This window comes from Stomoxys calcitrans, chromosome 2 (assembly GCF_963082655.1).
Source record: "Stomoxys calcitrans chromosome 2, idStoCalc2.1, whole genome shotgun sequence".
NCBI classification, from domain to species: Eukaryota; Metazoa; Arthropoda; class Insecta; order Diptera; family Muscidae; genus Stomoxys; species Stomoxys calcitrans.
Window position 1 is genome coordinate 109182446 of NC_081553.1, and position 17930 is coordinate 109200375.

Below are 17930 nucleotides of genomic sequence, written 5' to 3' on the forward strand. Positions count from 1 at the left end.
TTTTCTTGTACCTGGCAGCCATTTGTCTATTGCTCTAATGATTTTTGTCATGGGACATACCAGCATTTTTGTATCTAAGACGAAACTTTAAGAATTTTCACATTCCGAGTTTACCATCCGCACTCGATCGAGTTGCTCAACTTACTGACTGCTGTTTGCCCATCACTATCTATACGCTTAAATATTCACCCTTTCTCTCTGGTAGGAGAAACATAAGATAATAATTATTTGTGCGGTAAACGAATAATCGTTTACGGCTTTGAAACACTTTTGCTATCATAGAGTTTCTGGTTTTACAACAAAAGAAAGGTGATTTTAAAGTAGATGAAGCTGCTAAAGGGTTTGCTATAAACAAATTTAGTTACATTCGATAACACTACGTTCATAGCTACCGTTTGTTATGTTGAAGCGAAACGTTACACTTCATCATAAAAGTGTCTGTTTGTCATAAAAATTTCCCAAACGTTTAATTTTTTTGCGTACAGGAAGTCCTTCTTAACCACACTGTTCAAATTTGCAAATGCAAATTTGCTCATGAATCATTAAGGAACAGGGGCAAACTTCCCACATATCACCGAGTGCTGTCCGATTCAAGTTTAAGCTTAATAATACGGGGCCTACTTTTTATAGCCGAGTCCAAACGGCGTGCCGCAGACCGATACTTCTTTGGGGAGAAGTTTTTTTACATGGCAAAGTACGTCGCAAGCATAAGGAGGGGATAGCCAACTGAAAAAAAATTTTCTGTTGTTCTCGCCAGGCGTTCAGCGTCATAGGCGGACATGCTAACCTCTGTCCGTCTGTCTGTTGAAATCACTCTACAGTCTTTAAAAACAGAGATATTGAGCTGAATATTTGCACAGATTCTTTTTTGTTTTTTTTTTTGTCCTTTTTTGTCAGGTTAAGTTGGTAGATGGGCTATATCTTGATATAGCCCCTATATAGACCGATCCGCTTAATTAGGGTCTTAGGCCCATAAAAGCCACATTTATTATCCGATTTTGCTGAAATTTGGGACAGAGAGTTGTGTTCGGCTACTCGACATCCTTCTTCAATTTGGTTCAGATCGGTTCAGATTTGAATTTAGCTGCCATATAGACCGATATCTCGATTTAAGGCTTCGGGTCCATAAAAGGCGCATTTATTGTCCGATGTCGTCGAATTTTGTGACAGTGAGTTAAGCCCCTCGACATACTTCTGTAATATGGCACTGATCGGTCCAGATTTGGATATAGCTGTCATATAGACCGATCTCTCGATTTAAGGTTTTGAGCCCATAAAAGGTGCATTTATTGTCCGATGTCGCCGAAATTTCGGAACATATTTCGATAAAACTGCAATGGGGCATAAGGTACGCATTTTTCACTAGATTTCGATAAAAGGTGGTTTACATATATACCCAAGGTGGTGGGTATCCAAAGTTCGGCTCGGCCGAACTTTACGCATTTTTCTTGTTTTTTTATCTATGATACAACATTTTCTTTAAAAAAACATAAATCTACACAAATTTCAAAGTGACTACACTTCTGTGCAACAAATTCGTTATATTCTCCATTTCCATTTCATTATTCTATTTGTTTGATTGTTTAAATGTTTTTATTTCTCTTTTTATTTCTCCCTCGTCCATTCACTTCTTTGAATTGAATGAAATCTGAAAATAAGTCATCATTTAATGTGTAATAACATCATAATTTGATATAGTGGCGAGTTTAAACAAAACCATAGTGTTTTATTGCACTTTCTCTGTATAGTGTGTGCCGTTTTTTCTCGCTTATGACCATTGTTGAATCATTTTTCAAAACAATCCAAAAATCTCCAATTGGGGTTTTTATTTTGACGTATAATCCGATTATTATGGCCCGAAATAAAAATAGAAAAAAGAGACATGTTTCAACAAAAACTCATTCCAGCAATTTGAACCTCTTAGATTGACAATAAGTGTTTAGACATCATCAGGTATTAAAAGACAAGGCGGGGACTGGTTTTGAAATTACCCAACAATCCTTGTTTACTTTTGTCTCACATTCATTTAAAACGGCTCAATTTTTGTTTATTTATCAAACATATAGAAGAAGATCGAGAGTAAACAGTATCTAGTTTCCATACGTTCTTGCAATCCAGACGGACATTGTTGAACGTACACAGCGGCCAAATCATAAAATATTTAAATCGAAATAAATTTCAATAATTCTGGTTTCCCTTGCGAGCGCTAATCAACTAAGGGTATAACAAAAAAGTTTCAGCCTAATAAAAGTGTTTCTGCATCAAGTATTTTATTACGTTGGAATTAAGTAAGACTTACTGCAAGCGCAAGACGGGATGGGTAGAGAGAGAGAGAGACCCCTGAATTAGCAAATTGTGGGAATGATTAAGAGGTTATGGTGAGAGACAAAAAGGTCAGGAAAGCCATGAAAAGACCTTCTTTAATTTCAGATACCATTCCCTGAATGATAATTTCCGACATTACTGTAGACTACGAGTGCCATATTCACAGCATACCGGTTTTTAGGTTATACATTTTCAGTTTTTGAAGATTTAAGAGTCCGACATAATTTCCTCAACATTCCTCGATGTACTCATATCAGGGTTAACCTCTTCTAGATCATGTGCAAAATTACAAGGCACTAGGTGGTCCGGGCCAGAGAACAGCAGCAATCCACCTAAAAAATAAGTGCACATGGTAGACATGCAGCGAATGGCAAGCGCACACCTTATACTATCCATCATTATTGACGCTTACGACTCTTAATGACCACAACATAAAATACTCCTTTAAATTCGTTGAGCTATTATAAGTGTTTTTGCTTATGAGCATAACATGATTCCTGGCCCTATTTTACATTTTGAGCAGTTCTCACGAGAGCTTACATTGACCGTAACTGAATAGGAGACACACACACTCAGCTACAGTTCAAAGTTGTGAGAGCTGAAATTAATTTGCGTGCTTTGTAATGGCTTGGGTAAAGGAAACAAGTATAAACGTGCTAAGTTGAGGCGGCCCGAATCTTGGGCACCCACCACCATGGATTCCGCTAAAAATTTACCCTTAATAACTCAGTTTGTATTTGAATTATTTTGTATCAATCAAATCGGGAATTGATGGAGGCTTCGATGGTCTGTCTTTAGAAGTCATATCGGGATATCAGTACTTAGTGGAACCCATATCACCAAATTTACGAATTCGCATAAATCTTGCCACTGATGTTGTAAATCATAAGAGAGGTTTTAGGATCAAATTTCAACCAAATCAGATGAAGCTTCTAGGGGCACAAAAAGTCAAATCCGGGGATCGGTGTATATAGAGGCTAAATCAGTTTATAAACCGACTAGGATCGTACTTGGCATGAATTTTGGAAGTCATTACCCATGTCTGTTCCAAATTTCAGCCAAATCGGATGAAAATTGAGGCTTCTAGGGGCTCAAGATCAAGATCAAAACCGGGGATCAGTTTATATGGGGGCTATACCAGTTTATAAACCGATTCGGATCGTACTTGCCATGAATGTTGAAATTCATAACACAAGTCTCTGTTCCGTATTTCAACTAAATCGGGAAAAATTGAGACTTCTGGGGGCTCAAGAAATCAAAACCGGAGATCTATTTATGTGGGGGCTATACCAGTTTATAGACCGATTCGTATCGTACTTGACATGGATGTTGAAAGTCAAATCATTCAGCCAAATCTGATGAAAATTGAGGCTCCTGGGGGTTTAAGAAGTCAAATCGGGGGATCAGTTTATATGGGACACATTTGCAATCCACAACGACCTAAATCATTAGGAAGTATCTGTATTCGACCGCTATCATTATTTCGACAAACGGATGGACGGATGGACATGGCTAGATCGACTCCGAATGTTGAGACGATCCAGAATATATATACAGATCAATATTTCGAATTGTTACAAACGGTATGACTAGATTAGTATACTCCTATGGTGGTGGGTATAAAAATGGCAGTAAGTCAGTCACTTTTGAGCAGACGTAGACTGGCAGTACGTACGTCACTGATAAAAGCAATTCTGATTCAAAAATAAAAAACCAAGTGCAACAAAAACGGAGTATACCTATGCCGATCAATAAAACTTGATGTATCATTCCTCTGCTTGCTTTGGCTTCATATGGCACTCATTTGAGTGGTGTTCTTTTGCAAACAACACACGGTGTCTGTCAACGATTACTAAAACATTCGCGCATCTCTCACTCTCATGTATTTATACGTGTGTTTCCTGCTAACTTTGTTTTTATGTGGCATGCGATACGGACAATTGCCTTGGCCAAAGTGACTATTTAGTGCCAAATTTTGGATATCATGCAATTCTCTGGTCCGGGCGCCTCCTGGTAGGGCCCTAAAATTGGTCACCTCGGCACTTCGCTTGAGGTATATAATATCTCTTCTGGTTCGAGAGATATTCGACTTTTGATTTTTTGAAATTTGGTCCGAGATTGGCTTCGTATTTTGCGAATTACAAAGACATGGATGATACGTCGAGCAGAGGTTAGCATGTCCGCCTATGACGCTGAACGCCTGGGTTCGAATTCTGGCGAGACCATCAGAAAAAATTTTCAGCGTTGGTTTTCCCCTCCTAATGCTGGCAAAATTTGTGAGTTACTATGTCATTTAAAACTTCTCTCCAAAGAGGTGTCGCACTGCGGCACACCGTTTGGACTCGTCTGTAAAAAGGAGGCCCCTTATCACTGAGCTTAAGACTTAAATCGGACTGCACTCATTGATATGTGAGAGGTTTGCCCCTGTTCCTTAGTAGAATGTTCATGGTAATAATTTGCATTTGCAAGAAGACATTTATTTTATTATTTTCATTTTGACGCATGATTTACAACGACTTTCTTGTAGTTATTATTAAGCATTGCACAGGCGACCGGACTAACTAGAGCCTTGAAATTTAGCACATTATCTCGATAACACCTCAGCTCTATATATATGTCCTTTAATTACAATTGGAGTATATTACAATAAAATATAAATATGTGTGAACATAGGGCATCAACAAGTTCTCTCCATCGGGCTCTATCGTTGGCCAAAGCCTTGGCTTGATTCCACGATATTTGGGTTGATTCCAACTCTCTTTTCGTGCAGCGAATCCATTTGTTTTTCGGGCGTCCCCTCCCTCGCTGTCCTTGCGGGTTCCAGTCTAGGACATTTCTCGCGCGGTCGCCGTAGGATATGACCCAACCAAGTACATATTCAATTCCGGATTTTTACATCGACAGGGCAAGTGTTTGTTCTTATTTGTAATTCTTCATTTGAAATACGGTGTAGCAAGAAATTTCGAAGTATTTGTCGTAGGCAGCGATTTATGAAAACTTGGATTTTACGGGTAGTCGCTTGTGTCAAGCTCCAAGTTGTATAACCATATAATAAAATAGACTTCACACTTCTGTTGAAGATCCTGACTTTTGTATTATGTTAGATGTCGTTGCATCTCCAAACTTTTTGTGTTTAGAAAAGGCGTTTCTAGCCATCTCCAAACTTTGTTGTGTTTAAGAAAGGCGTTTCTAGCTTGTTTTAGCCTGTGCTCGAGTGTGTCTGCCTCTGATCTTCCGTCCTTTATTATTTTGCTACCAATATAGAAAAAGTTGTCAACGTCTTCAATGATATGGCCGTTTATAGTCAGATTTGGTGTACCTATCCTCTCTTTGCTATGTTCATTCTCAGGCCTACTTTGGCAGCATTTTCATTCAATCTTTCCAGTTTCGCTTTTATGTGCTCGAAGCGATGCGCAAAGAGGCATATGTCATCCTAGTAGTCGATGTCTCCGAGGAAGTCGTTAACACCCCAGCGTATGCCATAGGATTAGCGTATGCCTAATTTCGTAGGGCCGAGGCGACCAACTTTCATTTTAAAGAGCTATCACTTTGGCATATTTTTTACTTATATTTTTCCATTCTATCCCACTGTGCGCTGTCTGACTTTTAAATGTACCTTGCCGTAAAATGTGTGGAGGAAAGGATATTCTAGAGGCCTCAAATATTTTTTTCTCAATGCTGCAGAATCCTTTCAGTACTTGTTCTGAAACTTTTCAGCTCGCCCTTATGGTTTCTTAACTCAACCTTAAAGATGTTGCAGTCCTACTGTGCCTTTGTGGCTTTCACCTTATTGAAGTCTGTTCTTCAACACCTTTTCAGAACAAACAGTTATGTGGACCAGTATGGCGGTCGTTGTTTCTTTTGAAATAAAACTCAATTAGTTAAGTCTTCATATTTGTAGTTGTAATAATTAAGTTTTTTATTAGATATTTAGTAAGATTTAAAAGCAAAGAAATGCCTTAACGAAATCAACTTAAATTCTATGTTTGAATTATATAGGAGAATAAAAACGGTATTCGTTCATATAGTGAAATTGTAGCTTTTGACACTTTTAAAATTATTCAGTTCCCATAGATAAAGTATTTGGCAATGATAGTATTTATTGGTTAAATAATATATTTTCGTTTTCCAGTTGTTGTTGCAATAATAGAAACAAAATATATGCTACACAATTACAAAAGATTACAAAAAAACTTAAAATTTAATAAAAAGCAAGGAAAACTATGATAAGGTGTAGAATTCAGGGCTATTTAAATAAATAGTGTTAAAATTAGGCGTCTTTTCAACATGTTTGATATATGCTATATTTATGCGCACAACTGTTTTTATGGCATTTTAAATTTTCATATAATTATTTATTATTATTTTAATAAGCTTCCTAGGCATTTTCGATAATCGCTTTGTTATTTAGTTTTTTCTATTTAGTTTTTTTTTTGTTTATTTACATGCAAACGTAGAAGTAAAGAACATTTTTTTTTTGTTTTTTCAATGTGCAATCGTCGATTTAATAGCATTTAAAAATAATTTATGTGTTTTTATTATCATTTTTTGCCAGCTATTCGCTGCCAGCAAAATTTTAGTCAGTTTTGTAGTCAAATCAAAAAGGCACTTCAATTTACAATTTTAGTTTTTGTTTTTTTTTTCTCTCTTCTTTTCGTGGGGTGTGCTGTTGGCGTTTTAATTCAATGACGACAGACAAGACTATCAATACCTGGCCGGAAAAAAAACCAAACTTCAAGACAAATGCGTTGGGTTGAGCAATTTGCATTTTGGGTTTTATTTTGCAATTCAAAATTTTGATCAATTTAACGGTTTGCGTATAGTTGATAGGGAAAAAAAAGACAGGTTCAATGTTCATTGGGGGTGTCCATGAAATGTGAAGCTAGTGCTAAAGGGCTGGCTCTTGTTACACTGCAACAACTATGCACTTATCTTTACAGTAAGTTCAATATCAACATTAATTCAAGAAAATTCATAAGATAAGAATTTTATAAGGTGTTGTTAATAGTAGTGGCTTTGTTATCATTTCAAGCAACATTTATGCGAGTGACTTAATAGAAATTCTCAGAAATTCAATTGGATTTTTTTTTTGTGGGAAACGAAGGTGGAATATTAATTTAGAAGTATAATATATGTTGTCACCATACGATGGGGAAGAACCTAACTTTGTGATTCCCTGAAATATTGGTTCAAGCCTACATTAATGATCGCCACGAGATTCGAAGTGCATCTACATATATAACGCGGGACAAAGATACCTAATAATCGTATGTCCCCACATTAGCACACCTATAGCAAGGACAGGTCCCCAAAAACAGCCCACCATGACCTGTGGGCAACATAAAGGTTCTCTAGCTGTCAAGGAATATGTAAATGTTGCCCATGAACATTCCTCTAAGGAACAGAGGCAAACTTCTCATTGATATAATGAGTGCAGTCCGATTCAAGTTTAAGCTTAATGATAAGGGGCCTCCTATTTATAGCCGAGTCCGAAGGCATGCCGCAGTGCGACACCTCTTTGGAGAGAATTTGTGCATGGCATAGTACCTCACAAATGTTGCCAGCATTAGGAGGGGAAAACCACCGCTGAAAAATTTTTATTTTGGTGTTCTTGCCAGGATTTGAACCCAGGCGTTCAGTGTCATAGGTGGACATGCTAACCTCTGCACTGCGGTGGCCTTCAAGGAATATGCAACGGTAGTATTTCTTGACATTAAGGGGGCCTTCATAAATGAAAAAACCGACTTCAATCATAAAGGTGTTGGAAACTTTAACCATCATAACTACCGTAAGAAAGTTTTTTAATAACTTACTCGCTTAAACACACCATACAACAGGTTCAGAGAACATGTTGTTTTGGCATAGACAGAGCGATGAGGACCATGCCCACTAGGGCACTGGAGACTATTCTAGATATTCGACCCATCGACATACAGATTAAATGTGAGGCAGCCACTGCGGCTATGAGACTTAAGGCGATGGGAGAATGGATTGAGGATGGGGGCAGCTCATACCATCGCGGTATAATCGAGGCGACGATAGGAAACCTGGAAGGAAGGGAAGAGGTTTCCGATCGGATACCTGAGATGAACCTTAAAGTCGAGTGCGAGGCACTAATGCTCGCGGCACATTCTTGGATTTACGGCATACTAGTATTGCCATCTGGAAGATTATGTTTTACAAATGGATCAAAGCTAGAGAGTGGGTCTGGGGGTTTACATTGAGAACCCAGGGACTGAGATCTGTTTTAGACAGCCTGACCATAATATGGTCCTGCAGGCGGAAATCCGGGCGATCGCAGAATGCTTGAAGTGGTGTGGTGCTAACGCGAGGACGACGAGTGTGAACATCTTTAACGACAGTAAAATTTCCATAAGGGCAATAACAACCAGGACGGTAAAGTCACGAACAGTCTTGCAGTGTAAGAAGGAAATGAACGCCTTCTCTGAGGATGGGAAAATCCGCATCGTTTGGGTGCCGGGCCATAACGCAGTAAGGGGAAATAAAAGGGCAGACGATTTGGCGACAAAGGCCAGAGGACTGCCATCAATAAACTTGGTTAAGCCGAAGCCCTTCGGGTCGACGCAGCCCGAGTTAAGGAAGTGGGCGACGAATGCGCATGCAACAATGTGGAACAGCCAAACGGTCGGTAGGACGGCGAAAATCCTATGGGGGATCCAGATCGTAAGAAGACGAGGTTATTAATGAAAGGAAGTAAGAAGGGGGTCAGACACATAGGACTACGAGCGTACTTATGTAAAATCGGTGCGGCAAGTGATAGCATGTGTAGGGCATGCGGGGAAGATGATGAGACGTTGGAGCATTTCCTTTGTCATTGCCCGGCTTTCGCGTCTACCAAATACCGTCACTTAGGTGCAGACACAACACCAGACATGAACCAACTTAGGGGAGTGGTATTGAAAACAATTAAGGATTTTGTAAGTTGCACGGAATTCCTAACTTAAAATTTTCTTTTTAGAGGTTACTTTATAGTTTTTAGAGCGCACAACAAGCCGATAACTGGCTTAGGTGTATGTCCATAGTGGCACGGGGCGGATGAAATGAAGATTTGGCTGCCCCAAAAATTTTTCGAAATACCAAGGTGACCAACTTTATGGGCCTTCCAAAAAGAACCCGGACAACCAAGAGCCTTAATTTTGCACACGATCTCATTAACACCTCAGCTTTAACCATTTCAAATTTGAAATTGATATCTCTACCCATTCTCACAAGGCATTTTTTACCATTTTTTTCGATTTTCTCCCACTGGGTGTCGTAGGATCACACATATGGCTCAGTGAAGTGACATCTCAAGGAGTGGTACTATCTCCACTACTTTTGATTATAGCCACTAGTAAGTGACTTAAATGATTTGAATCTCCTCAAGGATTCCTTCACCATAAATTCTGTAATGATAAGCCTTCAATCAAGGCTTACCAAGATTCCGGTGTCTCCGTGAGTCCCGTCGTATCCTATGAAAAATGGGTTTTCATCAAAAGCCGCAACATTTCTTCCGTTATCTCTGCTCTCACCCTATGTCGCCTGCTAACGTTTCCGTTTGGACATGGGTTTGAGTTTGGGCATGGGTTTACGAAGTGCTCTGTTAAAAAGTCTGCAGGCCCAATATTGCGAATCTCTCCGGTCATCCAGGGTTTTCCTTTCCAGGGTTTTCCTTTCCCAAAGAAAACAACTATATTCGAAAGATTCCACCAGTGCAGTCGTAATCCGTTGACATTGTCGTCAATGTCTTCTATGCTTGCTCATTGTTTAGCCACTATGCTTGCTCATTGTTTAGCCACTGATGGAAGAAAGGTGCTTCAATACCTTAACTTTTTCTTTTTGTTTTGTAAATAAGACATGTTGAAGATGTGTTATAAGTAAAATTTTAACAACATATGTCAACTTATATGTTCTAAAAAACAGGACATTTTTTTTATCAAAAAATTGGAAAATTGTTCCGAATTCTCAAAACGCAAAGCCTAGACCCCCCATTTGGGCGAAGTTTTTTTTCCATATGTCTCCTAATTTGTACAGGCAATTTGCAAAAAAAGGCCGATTTTGAAATCATCTTTGCTCGAAATAGGAGTTTGGGGAATTTTGGTGAAAAAAATTGGTCAAAATTTTTTTTTAGTTTTTTAAGGACACTTTTCGTTCATTCATTCATTCGTTTTTTTCATAAAATTTGTTCAATCTGTTTTTTCGTTTTCAGAAAACTGCAGTTTAAAGCCCTTGGAAATGTTCTCACCATTCTAAATCAGGCATCAGAATGAAAATCGAACCATATATGTTAGGTAAATAGCAAAATACACTAAGGTATGTCATTTCATGATGGAAAGATATCGGAGCCAGCAATGAGTCGAAATTATTAAAATTTACTACCGAAATTCGGAGTCAGTGGCCTTAACGACAAGAGATTCAGCGATGAGGCTCATTTCTAGCTGAATGGCTTCCGCAATAAGCAATATATGCGTTATTGGTCAGAAACCAAACCACATGTACTCGATGAGTCATCATGGCATCCCGGAAAAAATTACGGTTTTGTGCGGTTTATGGGTCGGCGGCGTCATTGGGCCGTACTTCGTCCGTAATGATTAAGACCGGCTCTTTGCTGTGAATGGCAATCGCTGCCGTTCAATGATAACAGAATATTACACCAAATATTTTCTACCAAAATTGGTAGGTTTTTATTCTCTTGGTAGGTTGGTAGGCTGAACTCAATTTTTATGTATTCGTCAAGAGTGCAGAATAAAGCCAAGGATACCGAAGGTCCAGGGGATTATAAAGGGTCTCATTGCTTCAAATTTCAAGAAAATGGCCGTAAGTTCTGATATTGACCATAACGCCTGGTACAAGTGTTAGGGGAAATCTTCCAAACTTCGTAAATTCTGGATAGAAAATGCGGCTTTTGTGCGTTCAATGCCTTCAATCGGAAAAAAGGCTATGTGGCAGCTGCAAACAAATATAGTCAAATTTGGTCTCAATACTCAAAAGTTGAGCGGTACATGCATCTTGCTGTAACGGCGAAAATGGGAACTAAAAGACCATTTCTGGGCTCAAATACTTAAATCGGTAGATTGCTTTATCAAACTCGGCACTGTTGTTCATTGAAATCGCGGCAAAAATACGACTTTATGAACTCAAGATTTCTTAACGGGGGATCGGTATAAAGGGTGCTATATTAAGATATCTTTGAACTTCAGGCTGTAGAGTGACTTCAACCAATATAGAGACGGATATGTCTAGATCCTGTATGAGTAACGACGATCTAGTAGTGTAGCCTTGATAATTCAAAGCGTGACAAGTTCCGCCGGACCGAATCCATAGATACTGCTTAAAATTTACCCTTATTAACTGAGTTTGTATTTGAATTATTTTAGTCTCAAGAAGTCAAATCGGGATATCGGTACTTAGGTAGCCGTTATAAAACTTGGCACTGATGTTTTAAGTCATAAGATAGAATTTTGGACCAAATTTCAGCCAAATCAGATGAGAATTAAGCTTCAAAGTGCCGAAGAAGTCAAATCCGGGGATCGGTTTATATGGGGTCTATATCTGTTTAGAGACCGATTCGGATCATACTTGGCATGGATGTTGAAAGTCATAAATCAAGTCATTGTTCCTAACTTCAGCCAAATCAGGGGAAATTGATGCTTCTAAGGGCTGAAGAAGTCAAGTACGCGGATCGGTTTATAAGGGGGATATATCTGTTTATAGCCGAATTGGATCATACTTGGCATGGATGTTGAAAGTCTTAACTGAAGATGAAAATTGAGGCTGCTAAGAGCTCAAGAAGTCAAATCCGGGGATCGCTTTATATGGGGGCTATATCTGTTTATAGACAGATTCGAATCATACTGGACATGGATGTTGGAAGTCATAACTCAAGTCTTTGATACAAATATCAGCCAAATCGGATGAAAATTGAGTCTTCTAAGAGCTGCAGAAGTCAAATCCGGGGATAGGTTTATATGGGGCTATATCTGTTTATAAATCGATTCGGATCATACTGGACATGGATGTTGGAAGTTATAACTCAAGTCTTTGTTTAAAAATTTTAGCCAAATCAGATGAAAGTTGAGGATTCTAGGGGCTCAAGAAGTCAAATCGAGGATCGGTTTATATGGGAGCTATACCCAAATCTTAACCGATATGACTCATTTGCAATCCCCAGCAACCTACATCAGAAAGAAGTATCTGTGCAAGATTTCATGCTGCTAGCTTTACGCGTTCGACCGCTATCGTGATTTCGACAGACGCACGGACATGGCTAGTTCGACGCAGAATATCGAGACGATCCAGAATATACATACTAAATGGGGTCGCAGATAAATATTTCGAGGTGTTACGAACGAGGTGTTATGAGTAGTTAAGATTACTCCCATCCTATGGTGGTGTGTATAAAAATGTATAGTTTGAAGTGTTCTAAATGGCCAACTTTTCGGCTTGTAGAATATTTGCTAGGTTTTGGTCGGGTTTGGTGGGATTTTATTTAAAAATTCGTAGGAAATAATTTTCTTGAGTTACAACACTGGCCACATTCAATTTATGGGAAACCAAATGTGGAGAACGTGTTATCTCACGAAATGGTCCAGTCGAATGACCGCCACGGTCGGGCGATTTGACGCCGTTAGACAATTTCCTGTGGGGCTACGTCAAGTCTATGGTCTATGCATGACATTATCACCAGATAGTGTACCGTAAACAGCTGAGTACAATTTTTTCTCGCGAAGTGCACTATCTGTCAACGAGTTTTGGTTGTGTGTGTGTATTATAGTTGAGAATCATAACCCACACAAACAACGAAAAATGGCGCGATCTAGTAACATTCAAAAAAATCAGAGTTGCTCTTATCACTGATTTGACAGATAGTGTACTGAATATTTTGTTGGTGGGCAACTGCCAGTACTTGTACCAGTAAGCCAGCGACGATGAACTTCGTACGAATATCGAACGTGAAATTGCAGCAGTATCGGCTCGGCCGATGTATGCTTGAAAACTGTCGTAAATTAAGTTCAACATCTGGACTTCTATTGGGTTGCCCAAAAAGTAATTGCAGATTTTTTAAAAGAAAGTAAATGCATTTTTAATAAAACTTAGAATGAACTTTAATCAAATATACTTTTTTACACTTTTTTTCTAAAGCAAAAAGTAACAGCTGATAACTGACAGAAGAAAGAATGCAATTATAGAGTCACAAGCTGTGAAAAAATTTGTCAACGCCGACTATATGAAAAATCCGCAATTACTTTTTGGGCAACCCAATACAAGCGTGCCCGTGTTACCCATGCAAAATAAATCGTGTTCCATATACATATAATGGCATCAAACCTACTTTCAGAGGAATAAAAATGTCATTGATATTCAAACCCTTTTTTAATAAAAAGTTTGTAGCGTTCTTATTGAAAGACCCTATATTACCTTATAAAATTTAATAATATCAACGATATGTTTTGTTTTTTTCGACCTTTCTGTTTATAAACTCTTCAATGCTAAAAACCTCGAGCTTGATCAACATTGAACATTTTATAATATTTAAAAAAAAAATCCAACATATACACAAAATCAAACTCTAATTGGGTTTTAAACACAAATCCATAGATGCTCTCTTTTGTAATTCAATGACCAAATGTTTCATTAGACCAACAAAAGGGTCCTACCTAAACGATTATTATTTTACCTACCCTTAAAACTTCGAAAACATCCCGCCAATTTGTAAGCGACATTTGTAGAACAAATAGGGGTGATTCCGATCATTGAACACCGGGCGGGCGAGAAACACGTTTAGGGTGTGAAACGAAATACGCGCGTGTGGTGGAATGTTTTTGAAATTAATTGCATCACACTTATTTTTAATGATTATACATAAGTATTTAAGTGATATGAAATTCAAGTCATAACAATATCCAATAATTTTGTGAAGCAATTAGCGACGGATATTAAAAAGCCTTTAAAAATTATAGGCACGAGTTGTTTTAAACCTTGAGCAAACTATGAAAGAATGAATTACTCCAATTTACCTGCATTTCCTTGCAATTATTATGAGAAATTTCGTTACCATACGAGTATTGAACCATTCTTTGCCGAGATCTCATTTTCATAGAAAATTTTGTCTCTTTCCATAGACATTTTTGTTATATCCACCACCATGAATAGGGGTATATTCATTAACATCGAAATACCAATTTCCGACCCTACACGATGTCCGTGCGTCTGTCCGTCCGTCTATTGTAATCACTCTACAGCCTTTAAAAATTGAGATATTGAGCTAAAGTTTTGCACAGATCCGAATTTCCGCCGGTTAAATTCTTGAACGACAAAATCGGATCATATTTTGAAATGACTGTCAAATTGACCGATCTTCTGATTTAGGGTCTTGAGCTCATAAAAGGCGCATTTCGATTTTGCTGAAATTGGGAACATTGAGTTGTACTAGGGTTTCCGATATCTAAAACGAATCTACGGATTCAGGGACCTAAATCCATAAAAGCCGCATTTATCACCCGATTTCTCTGAAATTTGAAACAGTGAGTTAAACAAGATACTCGATATCCGAACAGTGTATGGTGTACATCAGACCGATTTAGTGTCTTAAGTGCATAAAAAGCGCATTTATTATCCGATTTCGCTGAAATTTGGATCAGTGTTTTGAATTGGGCCACCCAATATCCGGACCAAGTATGGTCTGACCACATTTAGATATAGCTGTCATATCGACCGATTCGCCCATTTAGGCCCTTAAGTACATAAAAGGCTCATTTATTACCCGATTTGACTGAAATTCAGAACAGTGAGTGGCAATTGGGCACCAGATATCCGAACGGAGTTTGGTTAGGATTGAACCATATTTGGATATAGCTGCCATATAGACCGATCTGCGGATTCAGGGTCTTAAGCCCATAAAAGACGCATTTCTGCCTGATTTCGCTGAAATTTAGAACAGTGAGCAGCAGTACGACACCCTATATTTGAAAGGAGTATGGTTCAGATCGGATAATATTTGGATATAGCTGCGAGATAAAACAAATGTTCAGTGGTGGTCCCCTCCTAATGCTGGCAACATTTGTGAGGTACTATGTGATGTGAAAACTTCTCTCCAAAGAAATGTTGATGTCGATGACTGCGACACGCCGTTCGGACTCGGCTATAAAAAGGAGGCACCTTATCATTGAGCTTAAACTTGTATAGGGCTGCACTAATGGATATGTAGGAAGTTTTCCCCTGTTCCTTAGTGGAATGTTCATGGACAATATTTTCAATTTGCCATATAGACCGCCTTGTGGATTCAGGGGCTTTAGCCCATAAAAACCGCATTTATCACTCAATTTCTCTGACATTTAGAACAGTGAGTTGATCAAGGCCACTAGATATCCATACCGACTATGGTTCACATCAGACCACACTTGGATATAGCTGCTTTACAGACCGATCTGCCCATTTAAGGTCTTAAGCGCGTAAAAAGCCCATTTACTATCCCATTTCACTAAAACTAGGAACAGTGAGTTTCATTAGGCCACCCGTTATCCGAACCGAGTATAGTCAACAACATAACTTAAATGTGGCTACCATATATACCGATCTGCTGGTTTAATGTCAAAAAACATATAAAAAGCGCATTTACTACCCGATTTGGCTGGAATTTGGAGCAGTGAGTTGCGCTAGGCCAACCGATATCCGAACCCACTATGATACACATTGGACGATATTTGGGTATAGCTGCCGTCTAGTACGTTTTAGGGTTTAACTCTCATAAAAAGCCTCATTCATTAACCGTTTTCTCTGCAATTTAAATCTACAACTCGTATTTGTAAAGGTTTCCCGGTACCTGAATCAAATAAGTCCAGATGGGCTAAACATGGATATAGTAGAGTTATAATAAAATAGGCTAACAAATATGTCCATGGTGGTGGGTATCCAAAGTTCGGCATGGTCGAAAAGGTATAGAAATTTCTAAAATTTTTTTTATAAACAAAATTTAAACAAATTATCTTAATAGAAAATTTTATTACTATAGAAAATTTTTGTACCTAATCAGAATGACTTCGAAAAAGCAATAAACCGGCAACAGAATAATAAGGCACCTGAAGTCGATGGATTGCCTGCTAAGCTATTGAAGCTTTTTGTATAATCTAGCTAAAGGATTGGGAGAGAAATCAGTACGGAGTTCGTTACCACTATAAATAAAGTTAAACACTTGAATAGGATAGCTTGCTTTTATATAAAAGCTATCCTATGTCCCTTATAGGATATTTTTGGTAAAGAAATAAATCCACCATCGACCAGATATCCACACTATGCCAGATCCTAGAAAATATAAAAAAAAACAAATCGGCATCTTTATTTATGGTACAGTGAACTTAGCAGAAATTCGATCATACCTTAAGAAAGGAGTTTTCTCAGAAATGGAAACAGCCTATCGTGTTATCTTATTCTGCTTAAGAAAATTTGCCACACAACAAACCACACATCAGTACTTTCGTGAGAAGGTTTCAATACTTGGCCATCTTTTTGGGATAATGAGTTATTAAAGTGCATCTCTAACGGATGAATCCAAAACCAGGTTCAGAAGGTCTCTTTTCGTCAGCACTTGGGGTATCTTTTTATATAAAAGAGTGGGGTGAGCAAACCATCCCCTTATACCAATTTTCAAACGCCAAGTCTAGGAGATGCACCGATTTTGTTTGCACACTAATGGTAATCGAAAGACACGAAACGGATAAGAGTTGCGGCCTCTAGAGGCTTAGGAAATCAAGATCCCAGATCGGTTTATATAGCGCTATATCAGGCTATGAACTGATTTGATCCACGCTTGGCACAGTTGTTGGAAGTTATAATGAAACACTTCATGCAAAATGTCAGCCAAATCGGATGAGAATTGCGCTCTCTATTGGCTTAAGAAATCAAGATCCAAGGTCGGTTTATATGGTAACTATATCAGGTTGTAGGTCGATTTGAACCATACATAGCACAGTTGTTGGAAGTCATAACGAAAAACTTCATGCAAAATTTCAGCCAAATCGGATGAGAATTGCGCCCTCTAGAGGCTCAAGAAGTCAAGATCCCAGATCGTTTTATATGGCAGCTATATCAGGTTATGGACTGAATAGCACAGTTGTTGGAAGTTATAATAAAACATTTCGTGCAAAATTTCAGCCAAATCAAATGAGAATTGCGCCCTCTAGTGGCTCAAGAAGTCAAGACCCCAAATCGGTTTATATGGCAGCTATATCAGATTATGAACTGATTTAAACCATACTCACTACAGTTGTTGGAAGTGGTACCAAAACACAACGTGCAAATTTTCAGCCAAATCGGATAAGAATTGCGTCCTCTAGATGATCAAGAAGTCAAAACCCATGATCGACTTATATGGCAGCTATATCAGGTTGTGAACCGATTTAAACCATGCTTACAGTTGTTGGAAGTGATACCAACACACAACGTGCACATTTTCAGCCAAATCGGATAAGAATTGCGCCCTCTAGATGATCAAGAAGTCAAAACCCATGATCGGCTTATATGACAGCTATATCAAAACATGGACCGATATGGCCCATTAACAATCCCAACCGACCTACGTTAATAAGATATATTTGTACAAAATTTCA